Source organism: Scylla paramamosain, chromosome 22 (genome assembly GCF_035594125.1).
Source record: "Scylla paramamosain isolate STU-SP2022 chromosome 22, ASM3559412v1, whole genome shotgun sequence".
NCBI classification, from domain to species: domain Eukaryota; kingdom Metazoa; phylum Arthropoda; class Malacostraca; order Decapoda; family Portunidae; genus Scylla; species Scylla paramamosain.
The window spans coordinates 12,607,430-12,624,929 of NC_087172.1; the positions used below are offsets into that span (position 1 = coordinate 12,607,430).

Genomic DNA, 17,500 nt, shown 5'->3' on the forward strand with positions numbered 1-17,500 from the left:
TGGTGGTGGTGGTGGTGGTGGTGACGACTTTGAGGTTTTGTATAGTGTATCTGTCCCAGAGAGAGAGAGAGAGAGAGAGAGAGAGAGAGAGAGAGAGAGAGAGAGAGAGAGAGAGAGAGGGCCCACTACGACCTTCAGCCTGTCTCAGCGTTCCAGTTCAGGGCTTCCAGTCGGGGGAGGCTCCAGATGCCGCGTATGAACTCAATTAATGCAATCGATTAATGTAACTTCTTTGTTCATTAACCGATCTTGCACACCATACACCCCTTCCTGGAGGCCGCCCCCGCCGCGCCACCTCCGTCCTTACCCGCCCTTGACCGTAAGACTGAAATTAGCGTGGCGGGCGACTGATGGATACGCCACTCGTGCGGTCAGTGAATGTGTGACAGTGAATGATGAATGGTGATAGCAAACCCGGACCACAGTTGGCGAATTTTGATCCCATCTTAATTCACTTGAGATTGAACCTCGGTAAGGACGGGAATCCAGCACAGCGGCGCGGCGGGGAAAGTTTTTGGCCTGAGTCTAATTTCGGACTTCAACAAATCACTTTCTTTAATGCTTGAGGAAGCTGCTTCCGAGGACGGCCTGACTAATGCGCCTCATCCGTGTTTAGGGTGTGTGTGTGTGTGTGTGTGTGTGTGTGTGTGTGTGTGTGTGTGTGTTTATGTGAGTAATTCATTATTCTGCCCCATCTCTTGTTTTATTTATAGCATGTCTTTCTACAAGTACATTCATAATAAGATAAAACGAAAAAGAGAGAACAACCACATCATTTAACAACACCAACAACAACAATAATAGCACAAACAACAAAAGCACTAGCACCAGAAACAACAACATCAGCAGCAGCAGCAGCAGCAGCAGCAGTCATATCTAAATCCTTAAAAGATCCTTGCCTTGAGAGCGTCACATATTTAGCCTCAATGGCATGACGTCACTAGCCACCTCGTTAACCATGAAAGGCGCACGTCATTGTAACACCAACGCGAGGCAGCAAGACTGACACGGGCAACCCACTGGATAATGTTAACGAAATGGGAATTAGAAGTGGAAAAAAAGCGGGGTGGGAGAAATGGAGGAAGGGGAGGGAGGGGGTAACGGAAATCAGAAGGAAATTAGGTTTATGGATGTTCCTTATCTCCAGATTTTGGACTCGCCTCCCTCTGAGTTTTATTTCTCGTCTGAGCGATAAATCTCCAGTTTGTTTTTGGTGCATTCACAGGCAAGCCAGGACGCGACCTCTCCTCCTCCTCCTCCTCCTCCTCCTCCTCCTCCTCCTCCTCCTCCTCCTCCTCCTCCTTCTCCTTTTCCTCTTCTTTCACCTCCATCTCCTCCTCTTCCTTCACCTTCCTTCATCCCGTACTCCATTTCCTTCAGTTTCATTCTTCTCTCTTTCGTCTTTTCCTTCTTGATCTCCTCTTCTTTCTCGTCTTCCTCGACCTCGTTTTTCATACTCCTTCATTTCTCCTCCTCCTCTTCGTTAAACTCTACGCACACACACACACACACACACACACACACACACACACACACACACACACACACACACACACACACACAGACCAAAAGAAAAAAAGATCTAAGTGTATACATCTTGCAATTGCGTTTAGAGTCGGCTTATTTCAGCGGCGTGGCGGGCGGTCTGGCCTTCTCTAGATCTTCGCTACAGATTACGGGAAAAGCGGAGTCTGGAAGGGAGCCAAGCACGTATATTTATAGCAGCATATATACTGTACGGCTTTTACGGTAATGCTCCCTGGCGATTTTTTGTGCAGCTTCTTGCCCGGCATCGAACGTGAAAGGTCCGCGAGGTCTGAGTTCAGCGGATTTTTTTCTCCCTCTTCTTACGATATATGGTGAGAAAGGAAAAGGAGAGGAGAAAGAAGAACGATTTTAAAAAGAGAAAGAATGGAGTCTCAGTATTGGTAATTAAAAAAAAGTGTATTTCAATAACTTGCTCGACTGTACTGCGTCTTTACTTTATCTCTTTGCGTTTTCCTCGAGGTCTTCTGGGTGGGGGTCGCCTCGGGGTTAGAGAGAACGTGTGTTTGGGAGTCATTTGGCGACCTCCAGGGACGTTTGAAGGGACGCTGGGTGCGTGGGTGTGTGGAGGGAGAGAATGAGAAGAACGAGGCGAAGGAAGGAGAAGGTTTTTATCTCCTTTCCCTCCATATCTCTCCTTCTTCGTCCATTTCCGAGTAAACAAAACCACAGCTGAACCCTGAGCAACATTATTCCTGCGAGGAGGGAGATGCTTCGCCCCATTTACCAGAACGGCTTAATTATTGGCTTTCCTTACTGGCATTTCGGGACAGGGGACTACACACACACACACACACACACACACACACACACACACACACACACACACACACACACACACACACACAGACAGACGTATCCTTGCACACACTCCTTCCCTTCGCTTTCCCTTCCCTTAGTACCTTACCCTATCCTACCCTACCCTTCCCTCTTCCTTCTCCTCCCCTCCTCTTCCTCCCGTGTTTCCTGAGGGCTGAAGGGAAGCATGAAGGAGAGTTTCGGTGCTTTGTTAGAAAATCTCACCACCACCACCACCACTACTATTACTACTACTACTACTACTGACTCGCTCTTGTTCCCTCCGGCGGCGCGCTGACTCCTGACGACTCACTAACCCTCTCGTTCTGGTTCCTGAGGGCGGGGCGAAGGGGAAGAAGCAAAGCGACGTGAAGCAAGGGTAGAGGGTGGAGGGCCAAGGCGTCGCAGCGAGCCTGGTGACCGAGATACGAGGAGTCAGTCAGTTAGCATTGAAGTTCGAGGCTCGGGAGTTGCCGAGGCGAAGGTGGAAACGAAAGAGGAGGGAAGGAGAAAGAGAAAAGACAGGAGGATAAAGATGACGGAGGGGAATGAGAGAGAGAGAGAGAGAGAGAGAGAGAGAGAGAGAGAGAGAGAGAGAGAGAGAGAGAGAGAGAGAGAGAGAGAGAGAAAGGAAAGGGGTTAAAGAGAGGGGAAACAGAGAGAGAGAGAGATGGACAGAGAGAAGGACACGCTATAGGGGACAGACAGGGAAAGAGGGAGTGAGGGGAGGAAGAGGGAAAGAGCGGGTGCAGGACGGACAGGCAGGAAGGGGAGGGGAATGATGGATCTGAAAACACACTTAATCTGCATTACAATGGCAGGGAAAAAAATAGAAAACGAGAAGCAGAGTCGTTATAGAAAATATATAAAAATAACACACACCAACTGGTTTCATTCTCTCTCTCTCTCTCTCTCTCTCTCTCTCTCTCTCTCTCTCTCTCTCTCTCTCTCTCTCTGTGTGTCTCTCTCTCGTATTTTCCTTCCACGTCGCCGCAGCAAACACACACTGCGCGTCAACCCTTGTATTTTATCGGCTAAACACAACAGTCACGTTTGATACAAGAGTCAAACCTGCCTCGCCTGACGCTTGTGAGGGAAGTTATGGCCGCGACCACTGTGCCGCCTGACCCTGGGTGACCACTGCCCCGGCGGGAGGTGCTGCTGACGACCCGACCCCCTCCCCTCCCTCTGCACCTCTTCTTCCTCTCTTTCTCTCCCTTCCTATCCACCTGCTCCACTCCTTTATTCTCCCTTTTTCTGTCTCTTCTTTCAATCCTTAATCCTTGTACCTCCCACGTTCTCTCTCTCTCTCTCTCTCTCTCTCTCTCTCTCTCTCTCTCTCTCTCTCTCTCTCTCTCTCTCTCTCTCTCTCTCTCTCTCTCTGTCGTTTCTCAAGGCTCTGAAGTCACGCCACAAACGTTTTGCAAATCGTATGTCACTTTCCATTGCCTGCAAATACGAAATGGTTTGCGTGTGTGTGTTTGTTTCCGTTCATACTACATTTACTCGAATTTTAGAGCCCTTTTTTTTTTTTTTCCTTTTATTTAGCGGCGAATAAACGGTGCAGCACACACACAAAATCGTTAGGCATTCGATAATTCAGTGCTGTAATTACCACACCATTTGAGGCCGGAAGATATAAAAGTTTGTATGTTTTTTTTTTCTCTCTATTTTGTATCCCCGTGTCAAGTTCCTGCCGCTGCGTCTTCGTCAGGCGGGCGAAGAAGAGGCGACGGCGGCAGTCACGAGGGTGGGAGGCGAGGCTACTTAAGGGAGTCAGTGGCATTGGTGGTGCCTCTTTGGGCGTCTTTGTGCGGCGCCTGTGGACTCGCCTTGATCGATATGCACCTACGGGGGACACAGGAAGCGGAGAGACCCTGCGTGTGTGTGTGTGTGTGTGTGTGTGTGTGTGTGTGTGTGTGTGTGTGTGTGTGTGTGTGTGTGTTCTCCTTTGCGAGGCGTCAAGTTTTAGACAGATTAAAGAAACATTTTAGGATTTTCGTCTTACTGGTCATTTTTTCCACCTCCTCCATCTCCTATATCACCATTTCATCCTCCTCCTCCTCCTCCTCCTCCTCTTCCTCTTCTTCTTCCTCCTCCTCAGCGCATCACAGGAGGATCACAGTAGCAGATATCAAAGACGCGTTCCCTTCAAGTCAGGCGTGAACTCCCTTCCTCCTTCCGTCGTGTGTTGATGAGCCATCCACTCCCGGCGAGGCTCCTTCAAGCGATCAGTGTAGTCCCCGCCGCCACACGTCGCCCGCTGCCTCGTCACAAGAATTCCTCGAACGTGCTTATAGGGTTCATCTCTGGGGTGGGAAGGACGTGTCTCAGGCTTTGTGGGGATCTGTGTGTGTGTGTGTGTGTGTGTGTGTGTGTGTGTGTGTGTGTGTGTTTCTTTTTAGTACTTTTCGTGAGATACTCTTTTATTTTGCGGGTATTTTTTTCCTTTGTTTGGGTTATTGTTTTGTGTCTCTGTGTGGGACTTGGTGTTGATTATCTTCCTGTATCATTAAGGGTGTCTTTGAGTCCTGTGGTGGTGGTGGTGGTGGTGGTGGTGGTGGTGGTTGGTGCAGCAGTGTGTGGATTACTGGTAGTGGTGGTGGTGGTGGTGCCTGACGGAGCGGCTGCAGGTGGCGGTGGGTTTAATTAATGGTCACTAAATGAGGAAGTGAATGTCTTCCTTAAAAGAAATGAGAAAGTGAATGTCTTCCTAACAAAAATTACGAGTAAGCTTCATTCTCCAGGCACACTTTTCCCTCCCTCCTCTCCCTCCGCCACTCTCCCTTCTTTTCCCCCTCACTAAACATTCTGCCCCTCACTGCAAACCTCCTCCACCACCTCCCCCTTCTCTCCCTCACTAAACAACTCTTCCAGCGCCTCGCCATCCACCGCTCCACCATGCTCCTCCTCCACTGCCCCACACCCATCCACCGCCACACCACCAGTTACACACACTGATCCCATTTCCCCTCCCCCCACCACACCACACCAAGCACTGCCACATCCCCTCACTTATCCCGTTCCCGTCCTTCCCATCCCCGCCCCATCCCTGGCCCCGTCCCATCATCAGCGGCACGCCCTCCATCGCGGCCATAAGCTATGTTTTCAAAATGTTTGTAAACGCATTCCCAAATTCCAGAATTTATTTACTATTACGCCCACACGAGTTCCAATCCTGTTTGTTTATTGTCATTTTTTATCCGTGTAGCAATAAAGTGTCCAGATTTAACGACACGCTGCATGGTTGAACAGCCCTCGATGGTGGAGTTTTAGGTCAGCAACATTGCAATTTATGCATTTTTCGTGTAGTGTAATTCGCTTTTCCGGGCCGATGGCTCGAATAATGCGTTTGGGGACGTCTGCTCCGTGGGTGGAGGGGAGTGTATGGGCGTAACCCTCGCCTCCGCCCACCGCCAACACCGCCCAACGCCGCCCACCGCCTGTAATGTCTATTTCATGGGCGGAGGGAACTGTATGGGCACAACCCCTGCACCCATCTTGTGCTTCGTAAGTGTAGGGTGTGCGAGGGTGTAGCACACGCCGCCCACCATCACCGCACGCCGCCGCCCGCCAGCCTCTCTTCAGCGTGTCCTCGTGTCCCTCTTTTACTCTCACTGGAGGGCGACAAAGGGGCGAAAAATATATAGATCGGGGGAATATTCCTCACGGGGAGACATAAACGTGGAGGAACAGATGCAACGGGAGGGGACGGGAGGAAAAGAAGTAAGGGAGGGAAAAGAGGACGCCCAAACAACGAGGTGTAGGCGTAGAGGCGTGAAGTTAACACCCTCTCGTCTACACCCCCTACACTTTGTTTACTCAGTGTTGCGTCTCACCTTGATCACCTGAGTGAGGCTGATTATCGTAACCAATCAGCGCGCGCTCTCCTCCATCACGAACCGACGCGAAAAGTGGTTTGGCAATTAGTAGCGACGATCGTTTGCGGAGTAACTACCTGGTGGGGGGTAGGAGGCGAGGGAGGGAGGGAGAGGAGGGGAAGGGAGGGAAAGGGAGTCCGTCGTGGAGGGATAACTCTGCCATCCATCAGGTGAGGAAAAATTCAGAGCACCCTCTTCCCTCCCTTTCTCTCTCTCTCTCTCTCTCTCTCTCTCTCTCTCTCTCTCTCTCTCTCTCTCTCTCTCTCTCTCTCTCTCTCTGCTGATCAATCACTCAATCAGCATCACAACACTTTAGAAGGAAAAACTCACAAGAAGCAACACAAACCGCGCAACACAACCAGTGACAAAACCTTCCGAGACACGAAATAAACTGACGGAGAACTTTTCTTCCTACAACTAGAGGCGAGTGGCGTCTAGGAAGGAGGAGGAGAAGGAAGAAGGAGGAAGAAGAAGAAGAAGGAGGAGGAGAATAAGAAAGAGGAGGAAGGAGAGGATAAGAGTAAGGAGGAAGAGATACAGAAACAAAGAGAAAAAGGGGAAAAAAGGAGGAAAAAATAAGGTAAAAGATTCTCTCCTTAAAACTAGGAAAGAAATTACCCCGTCAGAAGGATTAGAGGGACGAGACCGAGAGGAGCGAAGGATGGCGGGAAGTGTCCTGACGGTCGTGATGGTCGCCTCCTTTATGGTGTCCTGGGCATCTTAGAGAGAAATGGAAGGGGTGGGGGGAGAGAGGAAAGGAGTTAGGATTGGGTAGAGCGAGAGAAAAGGAAAGGATGAAAAAGAGCTGATGATTCGATGTATAAAAGGATGATGGATAAGGAGATAAAGATGAGGATAGATAGAAGGAAAGGAAGATAGGAGGAATAAGAGGGAGAAGGATTAGATATATGAAAGAATGAAGGATAAGAAGATAGAGGAGTGCAAAATAGGATGAAAGATACGTTTTTTTTTTTATATATGACGAATGTATCACTTAATTCTGAGAGAGAGAGAGAGAGAGAGAGAGAGAGAGAGAGAGAGAGAGAGAGAGAGAGAGAGAGAGAGACAGAGAGAGAGACGAAAATACAATCTTAAATAAATACTCGTTTCCTTCACGTAAATCCAACTTCTTGAGGCTTTCCCCTTTATCCACCCTCATTAATCTTACACACACACACACACACACACACACACACACACACACACACACACACACACAAACAAACCCACCTGTGACCGTGTATGTATGTACGCCCCTGTAAGTACGTATGTATATATGTTTGCGCACATCTTACCGACACATTAGCACACTCGCATTCGCTGTGGAAACTAAACCCCATCATTACCTCCGTCTGATCTCTCTCCGCCGCGACCCTGCCAGAGTAACACCGCCCTTAGTCTCCCAGTGCACAAGGCCGCTAATCCCTCCCGCTACTCGTGACACCTCCTGCCACCGCCGCCGTTAATCTAGTCCCTGTGGAAGACGGACTAAGGTCGATAAAGGAGAGGGCGAAGTGATGCCGCATTATTAACTGGAGTGTGATGGATCTATGGGAAGGCGGCAGACGGAATGGACGCCTCGAGAGAGAGAGAGAGAGAGAGAGAGAGAGAGAGAGAGAGAGAGAGAGAGAGAGAGAGAGAGAGAGAGAGCGCAGTGTAGTGCAGAGAATGACTGAGACGAAAGGAGAATTAAATAAAATGGTGAGAGAGAGAGAAAGAGAGAGAGGGAAAAATTACAAACGAAAAAGATTAAAATGCAAGGGGGAGAAGAGAGAGAGAGAGAGAGAGAGAGAGAGAGAGAGAGAGAGAGAGAGAGAGAGAGAGAGAGAGAGAGAGAGAGAACAGTGACGTTTAGAGAAAAGGCATACAGAGACAGGCCCCAGAGAGAAAAAGAGAGAGAGAGAGAGAGAGAGAGAGAGAGAGAGAGAGAGAGAGAGAGAGAGAGAGAGAGAGAGAGAGATGGAAGGGGAGCTTGGCGTCACACAGGGAAAAAGGACACAGTGGACACGCGAGATGTGCACCCTGCCGGAAGCCCCTGCCATGTCCAGCAGGGAAAATGATGAAAAAAAAGGACGCAGGAAAAATATTAATAAAAGGTGGATGAGCTCGATACTCTGTGATGGGAAGTGAGGAGGGGAAGTGTATGTGTGTGTGTGTGTGTGTGTGTGTGTGTGTGTGTGTGAGGGGACGGGCTGTGGTGGTGGTGATGGTGATGGTGGTGGTGATAGTAGGGGTGGTACGGAAAGATAACTGAATATGATATGGATAGTAAAGAGGAGGAGGAAGAGGAGGAGGAGGAGGAAGGGGAAGAGAGACAGACATTCAAGGTCCTGAGAGTGGTGGAGGTTAGAGGCAGAGAAACAGTCCCTCTCGGCAGCTACTGAAGGAAGAAAGTAAGAGGTGGAGGTGGAGGAGGAGGAGGAGGAGGAGGAGGAAGCCGGGACAGGTGTCTGGAAGATGGATGGCTGGAGGGTCGTGGCTAAAGGGACCACCACTGCCACCACCACCGATATAGGGACTCTAACTTGATCCCATAGAAGTACGTATTCTAGTATCCCCGGGGTGTACTACCGTCACCTGCAGCTGTGTCCCTCCTCCTTCTCCTCCTCCTCCTCCTCCTCCTCCTCCTCCTCCTCCTCCTCCTCCTCCTCCTCTTCTTCTTCCATCTGCTACACACAGCTCGTAACACTCGGACTCTTGTGGTGATGCAAAAATGAAAAGAAGTGAATCTGATACTCGAGGAAAAGAAGACTGATTCTTTAGGTTGTAAGGAAAATTGGATGCACGGCCCCCTGAGCACAAGTTTTATTCACGTGATAACTTGCTGCGAAAAAGGGAAAATCTTGGACTGGCTGCTGCTGGGAAGGAAGGAGAGGGAGAGAGAGAGAGAGAGAGAGAGAGAGAGAGAGAGAGAGAGAGAGAGAGAGAGAGAGAGAGAGAGAGAGAGAGAGAGAGAGAGAGAGAGAGAGAGGATGGAGGGAGGGAGAGTGAATAGAAAAAAAAATAAGAGGGCCAGAGAAGATTTATGAAGTTCAGACTGAGGAAAATGAAAATGTTGTGTTCACAGAGTCCGCGAGAAATGGAAACCGCAGAATTTTTGCCCATGAAACACGGAGGTAGCAATGCCATGGCCCCGCGTGGCCCCGGCTGGTCTGCCCCCCTCCCTGCAGGAATCGTCGCTGGTGGAAGAAAAATTATGACCGTCTCTCCTCGTCTTCCAAGAGAGAGAGAGAGAGAGAGAGAGAGAGAGAGAGAGAGAGAGAGAGAGAGAGAGAGAGACTGTGTGTGTGTGTGTGTGTGTGTGTGTGTGTGTGTTGGCGTCCCTGGGGTTCCTCTATGAGTCATTAGCGGAGGCAGTGTTCCGGCGCCGTCACTCCCGCTGCTGACGGGGCCACCAAGCACAATTTCGGCAACGCTCTGCCTCCCGCTGCCTCCGGATTCCGCGTCCACCCGCTGAAAAAGAAGCTGAGAATATTGCATGACCGGCGGCGCTGGTTGTGGTGGATGTGGTGGTGGTGGTGGTGGTGGTGGGTCTGACTCGCCCATCGCTACGGGAAAAATTGTTGACATGGAATGTTTTGTGTGTGTGTGTGTGTGTGTGTGTGTGTGTGTGTGTGTGTGTGTGTGTGTGTGTGTGTGTGTCCGTTTTTATACCCTTTCTTTCCGCGAGGGCGTGCATGGGCGTGGGCGTGGGCTTGGGCGTGGGCGTGGGAGTAGCCGTGGGTTTGTTTGTGAGCAGTGAGGTGATTTCTTGGGAAAATACTCTCTGGGGAAGATGTCGTTTCTCTCCGGTCCCCGACTTTCCTCTTCCTTACGCCTCATTGGGTGTCGGCCATTAGGCGAGTTCTGACGTGGCACCTCGACCTCGCCCGCGCGCTGCCTCGTCCAATGACAGCACTTCCCGCCAACAAAGTGAGATGTGATTGGTGGAGGTCCGCGGCCGCCCGAGCATCGCGGGACTGCGGAAGAAAGCGAGATGGTTGGATGGCGACCGAGGCCATCCTGAGTATTGGAAGGGGAGCCTCTCTCTCTCTCTCTCTCTCTCTCTCTCTCTCTCTCTCTCTCTCTCTCTCTCTCTCTCTCTCTCTCTCTCTCTGGGTGCACGTTGCTGTGGTGACGAACACACAACGTTCACGGCAGCAACAAAAGCTTCTGTATGTGTGTGTGTGTGTGTGTGTGTGTGTGTGTGTGTGTGTGTGACGTCAAGCCGTCTCCTGCAGCACACCCACGTGGTCCAAAATAAATAGCGTCATATATTAGGTCTCGTAGATAAACTCGGGGAGGCGGTGTTGGCTGGCTGGAGTGGGAATGGAGGGAGGCTGGGAGTGTGGGAGAGGGAGAGGGAGAGGACGTGGGAACTCAGCACCACCAAGAGGGGATGTGGTGTGTGGTGGAGAAGGGAGAGGAGGAAGAGTGGAAGGGATTTAGTTTCTATAGTAAAAACAGGTTTATTTATTTATTTTTTTCACCATAATTTCATCTTCCAGCTTAGCATTTCTCTAGTTTTGCATATTTACTTCCTTTATCTCCTGCTCTCTTTGTCTCTCCCTTTCGTGTATTCCTGGATCATTCTAGTCTGCTCTTCTTGTTTTGTTTATTCCTCTTTATTCTCTTTCACTCTCTTCCCTCTGTTGTGCTTTCCATTATTCACTTCCTCCCAAATGTACTATTTCTCCTTCCCTCTATATATTCACCCTAACTCCATCTCCTTACTTTTACACTCACTTCTCTTCCTCCCTTCCTCCCTTCCTCCCTTCATGGCTTCCACCTCCCCACATCCCTTCTCTCCTTCCCTCTCTCTCTTCCTCTTTCCGCCCTCACCTCCTCATGTGCCTTCCATCCACCCATATTCCTCCTCTCTTTGCTTCATTTCTATTCCTCTTTACATGTCTCTCACCCTCCTCTTCTTCCCCCTCCATCCTCTTTCTCTCCACCTATCCTTCTTCTCTTTCTAACTCTCCGTTCCCTTCCACCTTTCCACATCCCGCTTTTTTCCACCGTCTCTTCCTTCCCTTCCACCTCACATTCCTTCTCTCTCTCTCTCTCTCTCTCTCTCTCTCTCTCTCTCTCTCTCTCTCTCTCTCTCTCTCTCTCTCTCTCTCTCTCTATCTATCTATCCTCTTCTTCCCCCTCCATCCTCTTTCTCTCCACCTATCCTTCTCTTTCTAACTCTCCGTTCCCTTCCACCTTTCCACATCCCGCTTTTTTCCACCGTCTCTTCCTTCCCTTCCACCTCACATTCCTTCTCTCTCTCTCTCTCTCTCTCTCTCTCTCTCTCTCTCTCTCTCTCTCTCTCTCTCTCTCTCTCTCTCTCTATCTATCTATCTATCTATCTATCTATCTATCTATCTATCTCTGCCTTCCCTTTTCTTTTCTCCACCTCTTCTCTCCCTCTCTTTTTAACTCCACCCCTCCACATTTCTCCTTCCCCCTGCTCCCTCTCCCTCCACCTTTCCCCTCCCTCTCCTCCCTTCCACCTCTCCACATTACTTCTTCCCTCTATCCTCCCTCCCTCTCTCTCTCTCCCTCTACCTTAGCCCTCCCCCTCTCCCCTCCCTGTGTCTCAGTCCTCACCGTCGGTTTGAAAGTCTGTTTGAGTTGTCGTTACAAGCTGTAGCGTTGCCCCACTTGACTTTATCACTCCTTCCTCACCTTTGCCTCCCTCCCTCCTCCTCCGCACCTCCCCCCCCCACCCGCTTCTGACCCTCCCTCCTTCATTCATTACTGTGCCTCAATCTTCTCTTTCTCTTATGTGTGTTCTTGAATTAGTGATCAGATTCTTCTTTTCTTTTTTGTTTGGTTTCTCTCTCTCTCTCTCTCTCTCTCTCTCTCTCTCTCTCTCTCTCTCTCTCTCTCTCTCTCTCTCTCTCTCTCTCTCTCTCTCTCCTCAACCCTGACCTTGCCAAATGCTCTCTCTCAAGTTGGTTATTTGTGAGATCACTTAGAAGGAAGAACGCGGCGATAATACAGTGAAAGGAGGAGGAGGAGGAGGAGGAGGAGGAGGAGGAGGAGGAGGAGAGGGAGCAGGAGGCGCAGAGCTGTAAGAAATCCACTGGGGAGTCTCTAATGTTCAAATAATTACTTAACGTTCACTAAATCACCGCTCAGACATTGTTGCTTAACACTTTTTTACTCCAAATTGAAGTACGGTAATAGTAGAGTAATAGTTCGAACATGAATAGTAGTAATAGTAATAATAGTGCAAAATAATTACTTTCACTAAACATTAGCATTAATATTTACGATTTTATTTATTTATTTATTTATTTATTTATATATTTATTTATTGGTGGGTGACGCGAGTGATGGTAATAGTCGTGATAGTAGTAATAGCAATGGGTGACTGGGTTAATAATAGTAAAAATAATAGTGTTAGTCATGGGTGAAGAGGTTGATGATAGTAATATTAATAGTAATAAGCGAGGAAGGTAGTAATAGTAGTAGTAATGGATGAGAAGGTTAGTAAAAGAAATAGTAACGAGCAAGGAGGTTAATAATAGTAAAAATGATAGTATTAGTAGTGGGTGAAGAGATTAATGATAGTAATATAAGTAGTAATGAGCAAGGAAGGTAGTAATAATAGTAGTAATGGCTTAGGAAGGTAGTATTAGTAGCAGTAATGAGCTTGGAGATAGTAATAGTAGTAGTAAGAAGCGGAGAAAGTAGTAATAATAGTAGGAATACGTGAAGAAGTTAATAATAATAAAAGCAATGGGCGAGGAAGCTAATATTAGTCATAGTAGTAACACTGATGGGCGAGGAGGCTGTGTTGAGGAGCGTTCGGCGATAGGAATCAGGGTGTGTGTTGAGTGCACCAGTGTTATCAGTGTGTTTGATAAGGCGACAAAGAGCCTTCACATCTCCTCGCTTAGCACTTTATACACTTGAAGGAAACTGATGGGAGGAGGATAAGAAGAACAAGAGAAGAAGAGATTGAAAGAAAGCTAGAAATTAATATCATGAGTGGGAGGAGATAGAGGAAGAGGAGTAGAAGAGAAGAAATTGAGGAATGATAAATGGGAGTATCTTGAATGGAGAGAAAAATAATAAAGAGAGAAATGATAACGAGAAGAGAATGATAAAAAAAATAAAATAAAAAAAATAAATAAACATCGTGAAAGTGAATAAACATAACAAAGAGAAAAAAACGATAAATAAGAAATAAAACAAAACAATCACGAAATAAACAAACAAACATCCATCAACTGTAAAAGAAAGAAACAAACAAACAAAACACACGTAAATAAACAACATAATAAACATCAATAGACAAATGAGCGTTAATAAATAAAGCCCATTCATTGAACACCTGTAACAGAGACCAGGTGTGTCTCGCCGTGAAATAATCAACATGAAAGTAATTATCACATCTAATGGATAGTGCTTAGCCGGGAGGGGGAGGAGAGAGGATGGTGAGAGGGAGGACTCGCCAGTAATGAGGTGTAGGCAGGTGGTGATGCGGTGGGGGTGAGAGGGCAGTGGTGGGAGAGAATGGTGTGGTGGTGTGGTGGTATTAGTAGTTGGGGTATAGATTAGTGGTGTATAGGGGGCGTGAGGCGTGGCGGGTGATGGCTATCGGGGGAGGAGGAGGAGGAGGGATTGAAAGTGATCAGGAGGTGGTGAGGATGATAAGAGGATGTTGTGGGTGAGGAGAGGAGAGGAAGGCTAAGGAGGAGGAGGAGGAGGAGGACATGAGTTAGTCCAAGTGGTGTCCTCTTGACCCGGGCCACGATGCTCTCCGCGATGCATTACGACGTGATTTATCTCTCCACTTAATAATCTCAAGTGGTTCGTCGTCTCGCTGGAGAGCTCGAAGCAGGTTATGAGGCTTCGGGGCTTCAGATACGTTCCGATTACCCGCCGCGGCTTAGACCACACAGCTCTTGAGGCTTTCTGGGCCACTTCTGCCTGATGGAAAAGAGTGGTAGTTGACTTTTTTATATTTATTTAATCTCCACGACTGCCTTTAATTTCAAGTTTCTTTTTATCTCTTTCTACATTTTTGTTTTTTTAATCGTGAATTATTCTTCCTTGTCAGAAGCTTCGTCACGGTCATTTGAAACTTAAAACTTTTCAATCACTCAACTTTCTTAAACTTCTCGATCTGGTTTCTGGTTAGCTGCGTAAAACCCTCGCTTAGTAATGCCAATGAGCCACCATCTGCTCCCTGCCTCCCTCTCTCCCTTTCTCCTTCCCTGCTTCCCTGCATCCCTCCCTTGCGTCTTTAGAGTTTTAGAACCATCCTCGTCATCCCAGGCAGGTTCCTTTGAGCTCCCCCACACCGATGCGCCTCACCTCCTCAACAGGTGAATTTTACCCAAGAGATAATTGCAAGTCCCTGTGCTTCCCACCCCTTGCCTCCCGCCGGCGCTGCAGGAGGAGTAGCGAGGCAGAACGTATCAGTCACGTAGAGGAAGGAGTTCGCAGCGTGGGATTACGGGACACACTTCCTCTTAAGCCGCAATAAAGAAAGGAATCGCTGGTTTTAACGGCTGGAGTGTAGAATGTGCGAAGGTGGAAGAGAGTGAGAGGCGGAGTGTTACGGGAGAAGAGGAAGTGTTTACGTGGGGAATTGTGTTCGTTTTAATGGTTTACGAAGTTGTTTTTATGAGTGGTTTGGGATGCGTTGTGGTCGCCGTGATGGTCCGTACCTGTGTGTGCGTGACTCCTTGCGTGTTTTGCTTTGCTTTTTTTGGCGTTAGTTCATGGGGAGGAGTAGTGTTGCAGGTAAAAATTGTGAATACTAATGAGGCTCCTCCCTAAACATTTTATAGTCTCTCTCTCTCTCTCTCTCTCTCTCTCTCTCTCTCTCTCTCTCTCTCTCTCTCTCTCTCTCTCTCTCTCTCTCTCTCTCTCTCTCTCTCTGGCCACGTATACCTGCATCATCACACTCCCACCCTGTCTCATCCATCACCACCATCACCACCACACACTGTAATCACCGGCGCTAAAACAACAACAGAAGTAATAAACTGCAATCATCATCATCACCAACAGTACATTTCACCACCACCACCACCACCATCATCACCACCATCACCTCTTCCTTCTTCCTCCCCCTCCTCTCTTAAATCCTGTACTCTCTAATCACTCTCCCTCCCAATACTCTGAAGAAGGACCTCCATCTTGCCCAGCGGGGGACTTGGTGATCTGAAGGAGGAGGAGGAGGGGAGAGGGAGAGGAGGAGGTGATCAGAGAAGAGGTGGTGATCAGCTGTTTGTTGCACCTTTACCACCTCCCTCCTCCTCCTCCTCCTCTTCCTCCTCTTCCTCCTTCCCCACGTGAGCCTCAGGAGGGGAAGTTACCTGGGCAGCGAGGGGTCAGGCTAATCAGTGGTGTTCCGGAGATGCAGGTGACACAAGTAAGACTGATGGAGTGTGATGATGAGGCGACGATGCTGGTAGTGGTGGTGGTGGTGGTGGTGGTGGTGATTCTTAAGGATTTGGTAATGGTGTTGCGTTTAATGACATTTACTTGTTAAGCTGCGTGCGTTGCGGTGAAAGAGAGAAAAATAATGAAAAGAAGGAGGGAAGAGAAACAGAAAATGAGAATAAGGGAAGAAAAACCGAAAAATATGAGAAAATGTGTAGATGCAAGGAGGGAAACAGAAGAAGGCGAATGAGAAAAAGGGAAGGGAAGAGAAAGGGGAAAGGGAAAGTCCGTTGCCGCCTCCTTACTGCCACTGATCACCACCACCACCACCACCACCACCAGCACCTCCTCGTTTCCATGCCAACGAGGCGAACTTATGATTTACGCGCATCACAAGATTCCTTAAGAGGCGGGAAAAGTTGGGCCGGACGCAGGTACACACACACACACACACACACACACACACACACACACACACACATCGTAACCTTGTGTTTTTGCTCCTTTATCACTTTTATTGCAAATGTTATAGCTATTTTCTATTGAGTTTATTTATTTGCCTATTTATTTATTGAAGTCAGACTAAGAACAACTTTTTTTCTTCATAATTACTTTGAATTTGAGTCTTTTTTTTTTCTTGCATACATAATTTCAACATCCACATTCTTCATAATAGCAGTTATTTACACGATTTTCATCACTAAATAGCTTTTTTTTTTCATTAACGCTCGCACACACTACCGCATTCCTCCAATTTTACTGAGGCTGAGAGAGGGGAAAGGGAAGAGTGGCGGGAAGGGAGGAAGGAAGGAAAGAAGGAAGGAAGGAAGGGCTCATCTCCATCCTCTCACCACCACCACCACCACCACCACCACCACACAGAAGTAATAGAAATAAACAAGAGTAAGAGTGTCAGACCGGATCGAACTTGCGTCAAAACAAGGCAAACTTCTCACCGCTAAGAGAGAGAGAGAGAGAGAGAGAGAGAGAGAGAGAGGGCGTCGTGAATAACAAGGCAAGTGGCGCTGAGCTCAGGAAACCCTAGTGGCGGATCGTGGCCGTGGTAAATGTGATTAAACATAAAATAGAAACTGTGTCGTGCCATACACAAGGGGGCCCGTTGGAGAGGGGAGAGCAGAGAGAGAGAGAGAGAGAGAGAGAGAGAGAGAGAGAGAGAGAGAGAGAGAGAGAGAGAGAGAGAGAGAGAGGAGGGTTGATGATGTATAGGAAAACACTCAGAAAGGGAAGATAGGAAATGCCCAGCTAACGAAGGGTATGCAAGAAAACACAGGAGAAAGAAGGGAAGGCGGGAGAAGAGGCGAAAATGAGAAAGGGAGGATGGAAGATGAAGGAAAGAGGGGAAGGTGCGCGATAAATAATGAGGGAAGGCAACGAAAGGAGAAGCTGAACGTGGAACAGGAGAAGAAAACAAAAAAAAAGAAAAAGAAAAGAAAAATGAAAAAAAATTGAACAGTAACCACAAGAAAAAAAAAGTTTAAAAGAAGTGAAAGAAAAGAAAAAATGCATCTTTTCTTTTGTTAGTTATCTTTAAAACTATGATTATTTCTAATTATTTTATTTTTACATCAGTCATCCCTCACTTTAAAAACTCTCTCTCTCTCTCTCTCTCTCTCTCTCTCTCTCTCTCTCTCTCTCTCTCTCTCTCTCTCTCTCTCTCTCTCTCTCCCCCCATTTCCTCATCATCCCTTCCTCTCCTCCTCCTCCTCCTCCTCCTCCTCCTCCTCCTCCTCCTCCTCCTCCTCCTCCTCCTCCTCCTCTTCCTCCTTCCTCCTCCTCTTCCTTTTACTGTACATACCTCTTTCTCCCTAGTCTGCCATATATCTCTTCCCCTTCCTCCCTCTTCCCCTCATGCTTCCTCCCCCCGCCCCGTCCCCCGCCGCTCT

At 48.2% G+C, this 17,500-nt stretch overlaps 1 protein-coding gene across 2 annotated transcripts in view; it reads left to right on the top strand.

Moving 5' to 3' along the window:
* LOC135111565 (homeobox protein Meis1-like) overlaps positions 1 to 17,500 on the top strand; it is a 618,646-nt gene that overhangs the window by 408,519 nt on the left and 192,627 nt on the right. The gene's annotated exons all lie outside the window — the stretch shown is intronic.